General features: G+C 44.2%; 1 long non-coding RNA gene across 1 annotated transcript; it reads left to right on the top strand.

Annotated features, from left to right (window-relative positions):
• The first annotated feature begins 5,347 nt into the window (after window positions 1-5,347).
• LOC138774176 (uncharacterized) lies at window positions 5,348-6,599 on the top strand. The gene is made up of 3 exons (XR_011360256.1): window positions 5,348-5,435; window positions 5,517-5,613; window positions 6,408-6,599. It is a non-coding gene; the product is annotated as an uncharacterized lncRNA (long non-coding RNA).
• Window positions 6,600-15,348: the final 8,749 nt, after the last annotated feature.

The following is a 15,348-nucleotide window of genomic DNA, read 5'->3' as shown; positions in this document are numbered from 1 at the left end:
GCAAAGCAGAGCTCATTTAGTTTCCCACCACTGCGTCCCATCTTCGCCTCCTCTTTGACCATTTCTTTCTGGACCTGCTTTCTTTAGTATAAGACCTTAGGCTACGTTTACACAACTTAAGTTCTGTAGTAATCATGGCCGTTGTTGCAACGGCCGTGATTAGTACAGAACTTGCGTTGTGCTGAAGGCTGAGGAAATCCTGCCCGGAGTGTATTCACTCCAGTCAGGATCCCTAGCGGCACCGCGAGAAACTGACATTGAATAGCGACCGCAGAAAACTCTGTCAGTTCACGCAATGGAGCGTGCGGCTCCGGCCGCACTATCCATTGTGTGCAGTGGGGAGTTCTGATGTGGGCGGGTCACCCGGGGCGGGACCCGGGGAGAAGCACAGAGGAAGAGGAGCCCTGCAGCCGTGATAGGTATGTATTCCTCTTTGCATATCGTCAGTGTTGGCCGTGCACCGCTTTTTCACGTAGCAGTGCGCGGTCGGCGCCAGACGATTAAAGTTCAGAACCTATATCAACGATCAGCCGATGAAAATGATCCTCGGCTGATCGTTGTCTTTCTTACACGGAACGATAATCGGCCAGATAGGGCCGATTCGGACGATTATTGTTCCGTGTAATAGTACCCTAAGTCTTTTAACTGACTGGTTTCTCTACCTGTCTGGAAACTGGAAGATCAGGGCGCCGGTCTAATGGGGATCCGGAGCGGGCTCTTGGTCATCATAAAAGAAAGCTGAGGCAGTCTCCCAGTGCTGGCTATTAGGTTTCACACCCTGGTCCCAGCTCCCCCTGTCTATTCCTGCGATCCCCGTCCTAACTCCATCTGCTTGTTCGACTTTGTTACCTGACCTCTGGCTTGACTTTTTGACCATCCGATGGTCTCCTGATGTCTCCTGTGTGCACGTATTTAGTACAGGGAACATCTTCGTGGTTGTCCATGGCTGCCTAGGGCCGTTGAGGCAAGTAGGTAGGGACAGCTGGTGGGTTCAGTATCAGGGCTCACTGGCGTTTCTTTCCCTTGCCTTCCTGTCCCTGACAGAACCGTTTTACATGATCAATTACATCATTAATCCGATGACAACATCAATTACATCATTGATAACATCATCAATTACATCATCTATATGAAAATATTATCGATCCAATGACATAATTGTTGACATCATCGATAATATAATTGAGCCAATGACATCATCAATCTGATGAGATCATTGCTGAAATCATTGATCCTATGGCATCATTGATGACATCATCAATCCGATGACATTTTCAATGACAACATCAATCCGATGACATCATCAATGGCATTATCGATGATGACATCATCGATCTAATGCCATAATCGATCTGATGACATCATCAGTGACATTATTGAATGTATGACATCATTGATTCAATGACATAATCGATGACATGATAGATCTGATGGCATCATCGATCCAATTACATCATCGATCCAATTACATCATCTGTGATATCATCAAACCATTACATCATTGACAACATAATCAACGACATAATCGATTACATCATCGATCAAGTGACATAATCGATTACATCATTGATCCAATGACAACAATCCATTTACATCATCGATTACAGCATCACTGACATCATCAATCCCATGACACCAGTGATGACACCAGCGATCTGATTACATCATCGATCCAGTAATGTATAGTAGCTGTGGTTGCCTAGATACTGGTGAAACCTGTTACTTGTGGTTCTCTGGATACCAGTGATGCCTAGTACCTGTTGTTGCCTGGATACCCATGATGTGTAATACCTGTGGTTGCCTGGATACCAGTGATGTCTAATGTATACTAGCTGTGGTTGCCTGGATACTGGTGAAACCTGCAACTTGTGGCTGTCTGGATACCAGTGATACCTAGTACCTGTTGTTGCCTGGATACCAGTGATGTCTACTACCTGTGGTTGCCTGGATACCAGTGATGTCTAATACCTGTGGTTGCCTGGATACCAGTGATGTATAGTAGCTGTGGTTGCCTGGATACTGGTGAAACCTGCTACTTGTGGTTGTCTGGATACCAGTGATAACTAGTACCTGTTGTTGCCTGGATACCAGTGATTTCTAATACCTGTGGTTGCCTGGATACCAGTGGTGTATAGTAGCTGTGGTTGCCTGGATACCAGTGATGTCTAGACCATGTGGTTGCCTTGATACCATTGATGACTAGCATCCTTCTTTGTTAAAGAAAAAAACATCCTCACCTTTCTTCAGCATTATTAGAGAAACAGATCACTGATCTCAGGGAGACCAGCCAAAGATAACACTGCCGGCTGCTGGTTAAAGCGCTCAATGCAGTGAAATCCTAGGTGCATTGCTCCCTGGGAAACATGAATATGCAAATAAAGAGCTCTTGGAGCCTCATGGATAGTCCAGTGTTTTTAGAGTCTTAAATAAGGCTCCATGGCCTCTTTCTTTGCACTTTCTTCAGCGTAGCACACGTGACGCCAGTTGTGCCCTGAGCTCCGTGAAAAGGAGTAATCAAGGGCTCCTCGCTCTGCCACTGTCAGTGCTGAATTTCCTCATCAGGAGCGATCACACTTGCAGCACCCGGTGTTGGGGAAGCAGGACAAACATAAATAAATATAGTGTTTGGTCTCCAGCTTTCCTTTCTATTACAGATGAGCCGGCTCTGTAGTTGGCAGTATATCAGTGTCACTATGTGCAGTATTTACACTCATCAGTCCTGATCACACAACAATAATTTTACAGCATCACAGTTTATGATTAATGATGGTTTTATTTTTAATATTCTCCTTTATATAACTGATCATTTATTACTCATTGCTCAAAAACACGTGAATATTGGTGATATTTGGTGATTTCATGGGTCATTATTGTGGCTTAGTGCTTAGGGTGCGTCCACCATTAACTGCTCCTCCCTCATGGCTGACTGATCCTTTCTCACTTACAGGCCCCTCCTCAATCACTGACTGCTCCTCTTTCATCATTGACTGCTCTTCTCTAACACACAGGCCCCTACTCCATCACTAACTACTCCTCACTCATCAATAGCAGTCCACTCCTCCATCAGTGACCACTCGTCCCTCACTCACAGGCCCCTCCTTCATCAGTGACTGCTCCTTTCCTGTATCACTGAATGCTCCTCCTTCATCACTTCCAGGTCCCTCCTCCATTACTTACTGCTCCTCCCTCATCACTAACAGGCCCCTCCTCTATCACTGACTGCTCCCCCTTTATTGCTGACTGCTCCATCCTCATTTATCAGGGTCCTCCTCTATCACTGACTGCTCCTCCTTCATCACTGGCTACTCCTTCCTTATCAACAACAGGCCCCCCTTTATCACTGACGGCTCCTTCTTCATCACTGACTGCTTTTCCTTTATCACTGACTGCTCCTACCTCATCAAAAATAGGCCTCTCCTCTATCACTGACTGCTCCTCCTTCATCACTGACAGGCCCCTCCCTCATTAGTGACCGCACCTTCCTCATCAATAACAGGCCCCTTTTATATCACTGACTGCTCCTACTTCATTACTGCCAGGCTCATCCTTCATCACTGACTGCTCCTCCCTCATGAATAACAGGCCCCTCCTCTAGCACTGATTGCTCCACCCTTATCACTAACAGGCCCCTCCTCTATCACTGACTGCTCCTCCCTCATCAGTATCAGGCCCCTCCTCTATCACTGACTGCTCCTCCCTCATCAGTATCAGGACCCTCCTCTATCACTGACTGCTCCTCCCTCATCAGTATCAAGACCCTCCTCTGTCACTGACTGCTCCTCCCTCATCAGTATCAGGACCCTGCTCTATCACTGACTGCTCCTCTATCATTGACTGCTCCTCCCTCAGCAGTATCAGGACCCTCCTTTATCACTGACTACTCCTTCTTCATCAGTGACTGCTCCTCCCTTATCAAAATCAGGACCCTCCTCTATCACTGACTGCTCCTTCTTCATTGCTGACTGCTCCTCCCTCATCAAAAACAGGCCCCTCCTCTATCACTGACTGCTCCTCCTCCATCATTGACTGCTCCTCCCGCATCAAAAACAGACCCCTCCTCTATCACTGACTGCTCCTCCTCCATCACTGCCAGGCCCCTCCTCCAACAGTCTCTGCTCCTCGCTTATCACTATGAGACCCCTCCTCCATCTGTGACTGCTTCTTGCTCATCACTAACAGTCCCCTCCTCTGTCAATGACTGGTCCACCTTCATTGCTAACTGCTCCTCCCTCATTAATAACAGGCCCCTCCTCTTTCACTAACTTCTCCACCTTTATCACTAACAGGCCCCTCCTCCATCATTGACTGCTCCTACTTTATCACTAGCACGCCCCTCCCTATCACTTACTGCTCCTCCCTCTTTAATTACAAGGCCCTCTTCCACTACTGACTGCTCCTCCCTCAGCACACATTTCTGCTCTACTGATTGGTTGGGGTCGAACACTCAGACCCCAACCAAAAAAAAAAAATTGACGTATCTCATGTGGTATGATGACATGTGGTGTTGTGCCTCTGTGGCGGGTATACCTTCCATGTCATGGCAGGAGGTATAAAGAGAGACGACTCCAGCCCTCTCTATACCGGGCTGCTTCTGGCTGATATCAGCTAATAGCCATCATGGTGCAATTTCTCTTTTACAGAGAATCCCACAGGATTTCTGCTGCACTTAATCCCTTCTTGACTATAATGCTGCAAAAAAGTGGATTTGTATAATTTTTATGAAAAATAAAAAGATGGGAAATAAAGGTATTGGGGGGGGGGAGTTTAGTAAACCGTATAGGAACAATGGTGTAGTTGCCCATAGCAACCAATCAGATTGCTACTTTCATTTTTAAAAAGGCCACCACTCCCCTGCACAAGATCTGTTCCATCCCCCCATTCTTATTTACGTTGCAATACAAAGTACATAACACAGTCATTAGTTCTGTATGTATACTGTTGTGTACATTGCACAGTCCCAACATATATTAGAGCTGTTCTACATGTAACCAAGTATTGCAAAACTTGGTGCAAGTCCTATATTTTTTCGGCATGTTGTAAAGCAAGGCTAAAGTAGAAGGGAATAAAAGCCAAGGGAGCAGCCCCCACTAGAAGAGAATAGGGCCCAAGGGACAGCAACCAGTAGAAGGGAATAGAGGCCAAGGTAGCTGCATCCAGTAGAGGGAACAGGGATGAGATGGGCCTGTGATCTCACCTGAATAAATAGGGGTTCTTCTCGGTCATTCGTCTTCTAAATCCCCCTCTTTGGTGACTTGTTTTCAGTTCAGGCTGGGAAGGCCTCATCCCCTGGAGCAGCAGGCGGTAGGTATACAGATAGAATATGAAGCGATGAAGGAGACTGACAAGAAGCTCAATAACTGGAGAACATCCGGCACATGAACAGCGGACAGGACACCTCTGAAGATCATATGAGGGCAGTGAAGGCTGAGCCGCAGGTATCACCTTATACATAGACCCACATTCGATTACCAGTGTGGTTATTGGTGCAGAAATGTCACAGATTTTCCCTTTTACAGATAATCCCACAGGATTTCCGCTGCACTTAATCCCTACTTGACTATAGACTATAGTTATTTTTTCTTGAAAAAAAAGACACGAGGATGGAAAATAAAGGTATTAGGGGACATTTATTAATTCTTATAAGGAACTATATGTCTTTATAGTGCACGGAGCGCTGAGGATGAAGGTAGATTTCTTACTGTCATGTCTGCACCATTTCTGTGATATTAGGGGTTTAATCCCTATTCCAGCTGTTTTTAGTGCACTGTCCAGCCCACTCTGCTGATATTCAGGAGGAGTGGGCCGGCCAGGGGGGCGGATCAGTGCACTAGGGAGCTTTAGCCCCACCCCCAGCGCACCAAAACGACTTACTAGCATAGCGATTTAATTCCTAATATCACAGAAACTTTGCCGAGGATGAAGGAAAGAAACTTACCCTATTTTAGAGATATCAACAGTTTCGATACTTCTAACCAGCTAAAAGTTTCTCTTTATTATTTCGGTGCAAAGTGTATAACACTGTCTTTAGTTCTGTAGGTGTTTAATGGATGACAGATTCGCTTTAAATGAAGGGATTATCCAGGATTAGAAAAACATGGCTGCATTCTTCCAAAAATACCTGTCACCAGGTTGTGTGTGGTATTACAACTCAGTTCCATTCTCTTCAATAAATCTGAACTGCAATTCCATAAACAAACTGAGAACAGGAGTGGTGCTGTTTCTATTGGTGCATGTTTTACTAATCATGGATAACGCCTTTAAGGTGTTTAGTCTGCTTTTGCTAAACAATTAAAGGGGTACTCTGGAGACTCAAAAAAATACATATTTAACTAATACATTATTTTATTAAAGTCACATTACTTATAAATGAACATAAATTCATTAAAGTAAATGGATGTCGTTTTTAGCCCGGACATACATTTCCAGGAGGAATAAAAGGAATGACACAATGCAGAGCGCCCAGAAAAGACGCTCCACAATTGCTTTCGGTAATATGATTATTTCCTGAACTAGATCCTCCAGATCCTTTGATCAGTGCTTTACTCTCTTGTATATTCTGCAATGTGATAACTTGTGTACAAATGATTCTGACTACTGTATGGCGGTATTATTGGCTGTAGTGGTGAAGTCTGTCATCAAATAAAGCAAAAGTGACACGACATGCATTGTGCGCTGCAATAGTGGGGTAACCTTCTCTCCTTCACACACATCTAATAGGGGAATTACCTAACTACTGGGGGCATCTACTTGATAAGGGGGGATTAACCTACTGTGGACCTCTACCTAAGTGGAGGGGATTACCTACCTACTGAAAGCATCTACCTTGTGGGAGGGAGATTACCTGACTACTGGGGGCATCTATCTTGTGGGAGGGGATCACCTACCTAATTAGGAAGAGTCCTATCTACCTACTATCTAAGGGCTCAGCAGCTGCAGCTGCATTTCTGCTCCTTCATTCCAGCAATCAGTATTAAAAAATGCCCCCCCCATAATGAAAATTTAAGTCACCCCCTTTTTCCCATTTTTTCACATAAAAATGTAAATTAAAAAACAGACTTGGTATCACCATGTGCGGAACATAACCTGGAAGTAAAGACACAGACACAGAGATAAAGGGGCAAAAAATATATATTTTATTTATACATGTATGACTGTGGGGGCTGTGAGGCTGAGATTATCCTGAGGAAGGCAAAAACCCCTAAGAGGAAAGAGTCAATTGTCCTTGAGGGGGAAAAATTCCTTCCCGACCCCAAATGTGGCGATCAGAGCAAGTCCCAGGATCACAGCCGATATGTGTGTGTGTGTTGTGTATGTTTATGTGTGAGTGTATATATATGTATATATATATGTATATATATGAGTGTATGTGTGTATGTGTATACTGTATATATATATATATATATATATATATATATATATAATGTGTGTGTGTAATCGTTATGTGTTTGTGGTGCGATACTTACCAGGCCTGTATCGGAGAGTTCAGGGATAATTGTGCTGTGGTAAGATCACTAATGTCAGTGGCCCCAGGGCTACAACAAGCAGCTATTATTCCTGAACTCACTGGGTGCCAGATGGAAAATACTCACAGGCTGCTCCTGGGGTGTAAGGGGTCATCAGGAGGTGGTGGTTTCTGATGCCAGATGGATATTGGAGGATGCTCAGTCAAGTACTGATGGTAATGTTAATGGCACCTCATTTGCCTGCAGATGCTAAGGGCGCCTCCTCCAGATGTTTAAGGGAGTCTTCTCCCCCTGTTGTTAAAGGGGGCCTCCTCCCTCCATGAGAGGCAAATGAATCCCCATGATGTAATGGCACCTCATTTGCCTTTTGATGTTTAGGGGTTATCTAGGGAACTGAACAGGCATTTACTTTCCTCCCTCACCGGCATCTCACTTCCAGTTTGGTGACATCTCATCCTGACAAGTTCTGACCTGGCATAGAGGTGGCGGGCTGAGGTGGGAGATCAGGTACTATGGTGTGATCGACACATGTGGGTGAAACCAGCCTCGCCTGTAGCGGCCAATGTATGCACTATGTTGGAATATTGTGTATACATTGGCTACCACTGGTTTCACCCGCATGTGACAATCGTGACCTAGTACCTGCCCCACTGCGTCAGCCCGCTGCCTTTATGCCAAGTCAGATAGTGTTGGACTGAGAAGATACCAAACCGGAAGTGAGACAAAAGGAATGATAATGCCTTCTTAGCTCCCTAGCTAATTTTTTTAAAGGCGCCACCTCCAAACCCCTAAGGATGTTAAAGGGAGTCTTCTCCTCCTTATTTTGATGTTACATGGGGCCTCCTCCCCCCATTTGAGGCAAATGACCCCTCCTGATTTTAATGGCACCTGATTTGCCTCTAGATAGTAAGGGCGCCTCCTCCTGACTCCTACAGATGTTTAAGGGAGTCTTTTCCCCCTGATGTTATTGATGTTAGTGGGGGCCTCCTCCTCCCCATTTAAGGTAAATGATCCCCCCTGATGTTAGTGGCGCCTCATTTACCTCTCGTTGTTAAGGGCGCCTCCTCCTCCAGACAACTCCAGGTGGTAAGGGTGTCTTCTCCTCCAGACAACTCCAGGTGGTAAGGGTGTCTTCTCTTCCAGACAGCTCCAGGTGGTAAGGGTGTCTTCTCCTCCAGACAGGTCCAGATGGTAAGGGTGTCTTCTCTTCCAGACAGCTCCAGGTGGTAAGGGTGTCTTCTCCTCCAGACAACTCCAGTTGGTAAGGGTGTCTTCTTCTCACGCTGCTGGTGCGGTCTTACCTAGATGGGAGATAGACCAAGCAAAGTGTTACAATGATATAAACATGATAACGTTATAGCATTATTATTATTAATTACAGTCTACAAGCAAATAGCATAAAAGTGATCTGCAGCCTAAGGTGTGATGACATTATGGTTACTCACCTTTACTTATCCTTGGTGACACAGCAGCAGCAGAACAGCGCCCGCAGTCTATAAGGTAAAGAGATAAACCAGCATGAATTTCAGGGATCAGTCCCCCACACTATACTGTGTGTCTTTTCTGTTTGCTGTGTTTGAGGCTGCACCCGAGTAGGGGCGTTTCATCCCATAGCCGCATATTATCGTGTAAATGTGATATCGCTTGTACTTACCTGGATAGGATCGATCTTCTGCTGCTGCTTCTGCTGAGGAGAAAGGACCAAGAAATGGTCAGAAATAAATGGTTAATGTAAGGACACCGGGATCACTGAGCACATTATAAGGAAAACTATATAAAGGAAATGTATTCTTGTAGCCGGACGTCAGCTTCTTGAAATGAAGAGCTCTCTATAAGCCTTTGTTTTAACAACACAGAGATGTGTAGTTTATAGGCCAGGTATGTTGGAGATAAAGTAATCCCATGCATTCACAAAGTTATAGACTCTGATTCCTCACCTAGGGATGACAATGGTCTTTTGCTCCTCTTCGTCATCTTCTCTGTATATAGAAAATAAACCAACTCATATATGAATATATTGTTAGATTATACAATATAAGGTTTATTCTAAAAGAAGGGATTGCAAACCTAATGGAATAAGCTGCACATTACTTTAAGTGTCGGCCATAAAGTCCTAAAAAGTAGGAACAAAGTCTAGAATCTCAACAAAACCTGGTTAGATCAGATTTTTTCTAACATCCTCCCACCCATAATAGGACCCTAGACAACCCGTTTATGTCAGATTGTTCCATTGTTTAGTTTTCTAAGCAACTTCAGGGAAAGACAAGGTAAAAACTATTTTAACACGTTTGTTTTGTAAATGTGGAAATGTATATTTTTTATGTAATATGTGATATGATTCCAACTAGAGCACCCCCTATCCTGTCCTCTCATTGCACCCCTCCCTGTGCAGCATAGTAAGGAAAGCCTAGCTATGCATTCATAAAGTTCTATTCTTTGATTCCTCACCTGGGGATGTCCTCAGCCGCCTCCTCTTCCTCACTGTATATATAACATAAAACAGCTTGTATATAAGTACATTGTTATCAAAGATTTTAAAGAGTTTTGATTTGAATTTATAAACACTGATGGACTCATATATCAAACCACAGAATGCTGAAGTATGATTTCAGCTCTGCTAGTTCCTCATACTTACATGATGGTCTCCAGGCGAGGGATCCATAAGGTTGATGGATATTCGGATCCTCTGTAATAGAGAATATATATTTGTTAGGGATTATAGATACTTTGATCTGATTGAGACCTACAGTAAATCTTATATGCTATGATGGATCTATAAAACATGAATTATAACCACATTTTTAATTAACCCCTCACCCTCTCTGCTAGTTTTTGCCTTAACGCTGTCAACACTGTCAAATCTAACATTTTGCTTTTTTTATCTATTGTTTACAATCTGTCTACATTATGTTGTCGGCATTTAGTAAATGTTCTTTCATTTTTTTATGGATTTAAAAAGCTTATAAATTTAGGAGCAGTTTTCAAAAATTCTAATTCTTCCTCTTGAAGTATTCCATATGACATTTAGGAAGTTTATTGACAGACAGCAGGATAGTAAGGAAAACCTATTTATGAATTAACCAAGTTTTATTCTTTGATTCCTTAGGCTAGGTTCACACTGCGTTTTCAGCATCCGTTTAACGGATCCGTTTTTTTTAACGTCCAGAAAAATAGGGTCAGCAACGTTTTTTGGTCCGTTTTGGTCCGCCAAAAAAAACGGATCCGTTTTTTTTTTTTATAATGGAAGTCAATGGAAAAACGGATGCACACAAATGAATCCGTTTTTTGCAATCCGTTTTTCATGCGTTTTTTGCAAAAAACGGATGCGTTAAACGGATGCTGAAAACGCAGTGTGAACCTAGCCTAACCTGGGGATGTCCTCAGCCGCCTCCTCTTCCTCCTCTTCCTCGCTGTACATATAACATAGAACAGCTTGATTTATATAGAGTTTTAATTAGGGAATTAATAAAACCAATCACAATAGACACAATATATTAAACCACAGAATGCAGAAGTATGATTTCAGCTCTGCTACTTCCTCATGCTTACATGATGGTCTCCAGGCGAGGGATCCATGAACTCGATGGATATTTGGATCTTCTGTAATAGGGAATATATGTTTGTTAGGGATTATAGACACTTTGTCCTGTGAGAAACGTTCAACAGAAAATCTTGTATATTGTGATATCTCAATAATAACATGATTACTGGCCATAACTTTTAATATCTACGGCTGTTTATTTACCTCAAAATGGTGTGTGAACATACCCTTAGGAAGTTTATTGACCCTTTATGTGTTTCACAGAAATTAAAGCAAAATGAGGCAGACACAACATTAAAAAATGAGATTTTTTTCTACCACATTTTCCATTTTATTCTATTCTTTCCAGATATGTGACATGTTCATTGCTGCCTCTCTGGGACATGGCACATTTTTATTATTGATTTTTTTTTATGTGGCGAGACAAGTTACAAATTCCACTTTCAAAAGTCACTAGTCACAAGTTCCTTTGCTAGATAGGAGCATTGTGAGATATATACCTAAACTTCCATGGTGTCATCTTCACTGCCCTCCTCCATCTGTTATATGAAAAGTAAGAAATTAAAATATTACATATTATAAGGAGATGATAGTCACTTCTCAGAGGCTGCACAAGAACGTGGAGAAATTCAATATCTAGGAACATCGCTTTGGTTTTTTGACTGCAGATATGTATTGTGTTTTGTTCATTTTTGTTCATGTGATTGAAAGTGAAATTAATGAAGCAAATGATGTATGAATTACATCATCTATGGGGAAAAATGCCACAAAAACAGACTTTTTTTCGGTACTAAAACTGATCAGTTAAACAAAATGTTGCAAAGTTTGCTAGAAAAAAGGAAGTAACATGAAATTAAAAAAAAGTCAAGACCCCCCTCCTTCCTACAAAATATCCATGAGAGGGAGATACCTCTCCTCCAATGACATCATTCACTATACAGTATTTTACTATGAGATACTTACAGCCACTCCTCGTTGTCTTCGTCGTCCCTGTTAGTGACAGAATAGAGAAGACAGTGAGAACCCAATACAATAAAGACTCATTCATTCATTGTACAATATTTTACTATGAGATACTTACTCCAAATCCAAAATGTCCTCATCCTGGTGTTCATCGCTCCTGTAAGTGACAGAATAGAGAAGATAGTGAGAACACCACACATGATAGGGGGATGTAGACTCACACACATTTTATATTCATAGTAAAGATTTACTAATCCGAAATCCGGTTCTTCCTCTAAAGAAAAGAAGGAAAAACATTAGTTTAAAATAAGTTATTACATAAAAGTTTCTTGTTTTACCTCATTTACTAACATTGTGCGCCACAAAAATCAGTAAAAACCAACACACTCGTCATTTGTGCTTTAAAAACGAATAGTGGGCTTGTCCCTTTTAAACCCGCCATTAAGGTGATATTGTCACCCCCTTCTCAGCATCCTTCTCAAACTTACATTCTGTACATGTCGTAGCTTACTGTATGAAGGATTTCTTGGTGGTTTCTCCCTTCAAAAATGAGTGTTATTGCTGATGGACAACGCCATCTGGGTGGGACGGTCGTGTCACATATCCCCACCTACCTTGATGGCATAGGCTTGGCCCCCTCTGTGACATAATCTATGCTTAGGCCCGCCCCTTCTGTAACATAATCAAAATGGCCCAACCTAGAGGCCTTGGCCCCGCCCCCTATCATCTGGCCATCACAGAGGGGGCGGGAACAAGATCTAGGTCAGCCCATTCTGATGACACTGCTGAGAGGGCGGGGCCTAGGTGGTGATAACATCACAGAGGGGGCGGGGCCTATGGCACTGAGGAAATGGGGTATGACTGATATGAAGCCCCACACATACGGTGCCGTCCACTTACAATAACATGCATTTTTGAGGGGAACGACCACCAAGAAATCCTCGGGCCGGTGGCACGGCGATCAGAGTCCCATAAAATAAAAAATACCTACCCTGGACCCCTCAGCTAGGTAGCCGAGGGGTCCAGAGCAGGTATTTGTACATTACTCACCTGTCCCGGGCTCCTGATCGGCGTCTTCCGGGTTCGCGGCGTCCTCGTGTTCGTTCGGGTCTTCGGCTTCCTCCGTGACGTCACGTTCGGCTTCTCTCCGCTATTTTCGGCTCCAGCGTCGGCTTTTTCCGTATTTTGCGCTCTGCTGCCCTCTAGCGGCTGATATGTGTAATACACTTATCAGCAGCTACAGGGACGTTCAGAATGTAAAAAAGTTTTGTTTTTTTTTTCCAATTTTTTTTTTTCTATTTTCCGCACCCTATCGCCGCTAAGTGTTCATCAGCATCACACAAAAGTGCTAATCAGCAACTCCGCCTTTTTGGCGTAGGGTGTTTTTTTTTTCTATATTCTACTGCCACGGTCTGCTGATAAGTGCCGCACATAAGTGCGGCATTTATCAGCAACTCCTTTGTTGGCGTAGGTTTTTTTTTTTATACTTACTGTAATAAAAAACACGTAAAAAAACACTACATTACACCACACTACATTGAATAAAGTTTGACACTACACCACTACATACCCCATATACCAATGCCCGTATAAAGATGACCCCCAGGGTGTTTTCGGCGTCAGAGGAATACGTTATTGCCTCCGACACCGAAACAGCCAGTGAGGATGAATGGGGGATCCTTCTTTCCTCCATTCATCCTCATCCTCCTCCTCATCCGGTGACGTGTCTGGGGGTAGCATAGCGTACGCTGCCCCCCAGACACGTCTTTTTCGCCAGTACCGTCCCAATAAGAGATGACGGTACGGCGTGAAATTCTACAAACTGTGTGAGCGTACCTCAGGGTACACTTACAGATTTAGAGTATGTGCACACTGCGGAATGGCGAAGGATAACCCTTCATGCATTCCGCAGCTGGCACCCGTCGGCAGACGGAGGCGGGCGCGCGTCTCCACCCGTGTCATAGACTCCATTCTATGGACGGGTGGATTCCGTCGTCCATCCAAAGAATGAATACGTTGGACGGAGAGCGGAATCCGTCCGGGCATAGAATGGAGTCTATGACATGGACGGAGACGTGCGCCTGCATCACTCCGCCGGCGGGTGCCAACTGTGGAATGCACGAAGGGTTATCTGTCGCGATTCCGCAGTGTGCACGTACCCTTAGAGTGTATGAAGGAAGGGACACCCGAATCCAGCCCCCAGATGCCCCCCCCCCATCCTTGGAACAAGTGGGAAGATCGTCCGGGAACTGATCTTCCCACTGCTGGATGAAGGTTACCACCTGTACAGGGATAACTTTTATACCAGCACCCCCTCTTCCGGTCCCTCGTTGCCCGAGCTACTGTAGCTTGCGGCACGATACGAAAATATCAGAAGTAGTAATAGAGCCCTAATGTTTAGCAGCCATGGAGCGGACCCAGCGCTTCTGGATATGAAGGACCCCGTATGGCACCAGGAAAACATTTTCCAGGTGACGTCCCCCACACTGGAGAAAGGGAGACCCCAGAAGAAGTGCAGAGTGTGGGGTAACAGGGGGATCAGGAAGGACACCATTTTCCAGTGTGACACCTGTCCTGATCACCCCGCCTCTGCATACTGGATCGCTTCAAGGCGCACCACACGTCATTGGGGTTCTACATTATCTAAATTCTGTCCCTTATTCCTATTTCAGGGGTCACGTTAGTCCACGGATTATTCTGATCGCCATTATGGAGTCGGGAAGGAATTTTTCCCCTGTGATAATGCTACTGTCGTCTGCCTCACAAGGGTTTTTTGCCTTCCTCTGGATCAACACAGGTTGAGTTTGATGGACACCTGTCATTTTCAACCTTATAAACTAATAATTGGCCTAATACCCCCAAATAAATTAGAATTGTCCCTTTTCCCCAGCTAAGTAGGTATGGCCACCATTCCCATTAGAGGAGGCCATGATGCAATTACAAAGCCTCTGTGCGGCCAGGACAGTAGAAACCCCCCACAAGTGACCCCATTCTGAAAACTACACCCCATAAGGAATCTAACAAGGGGGGCAGCGGGGATATGGCCCCCTGGTGATGGCCACATTTGGGACGTGAAAATGAAAAAAAGGGTATTTTTTATTTTCTCGGCACATGTTCTACGTAAGTGCCCGTCACCAGTGGGGTCCATATGCTCAATGCACCCCTTGTTAGATTCCTTATGGGGTGTAGTTTCAAGAATGGGGTCATTTGTCAGGGGTTTCTACTGCCCTGGCAGCACAGGAGCTTTGTAATTGCGACATGGCCTCCATCCTCCATTCCAGCCTCTAAATGGCGCTCTGTCCCTTTGGTGGCTTGCCCTGTGCCCATATGGCAAATTATGCCCACATGTGGGGTATTTTCGTACTCAGGGGAAACTACCCT

This window comes from Dendropsophus ebraccatus, chromosome 15 (genome assembly GCF_027789765.1).
Source record: "Dendropsophus ebraccatus isolate aDenEbr1 chromosome 15, aDenEbr1.pat, whole genome shotgun sequence".
In the NCBI taxonomy this organism is placed as follows: Eukaryota; Metazoa; Chordata; class Amphibia; order Anura; family Hylidae; genus Dendropsophus; species Dendropsophus ebraccatus.
The sequence above is the reverse complement of the archived record's forward strand: the minus strand, read 5'-3'. Positions and strand labels throughout refer to the sequence as shown.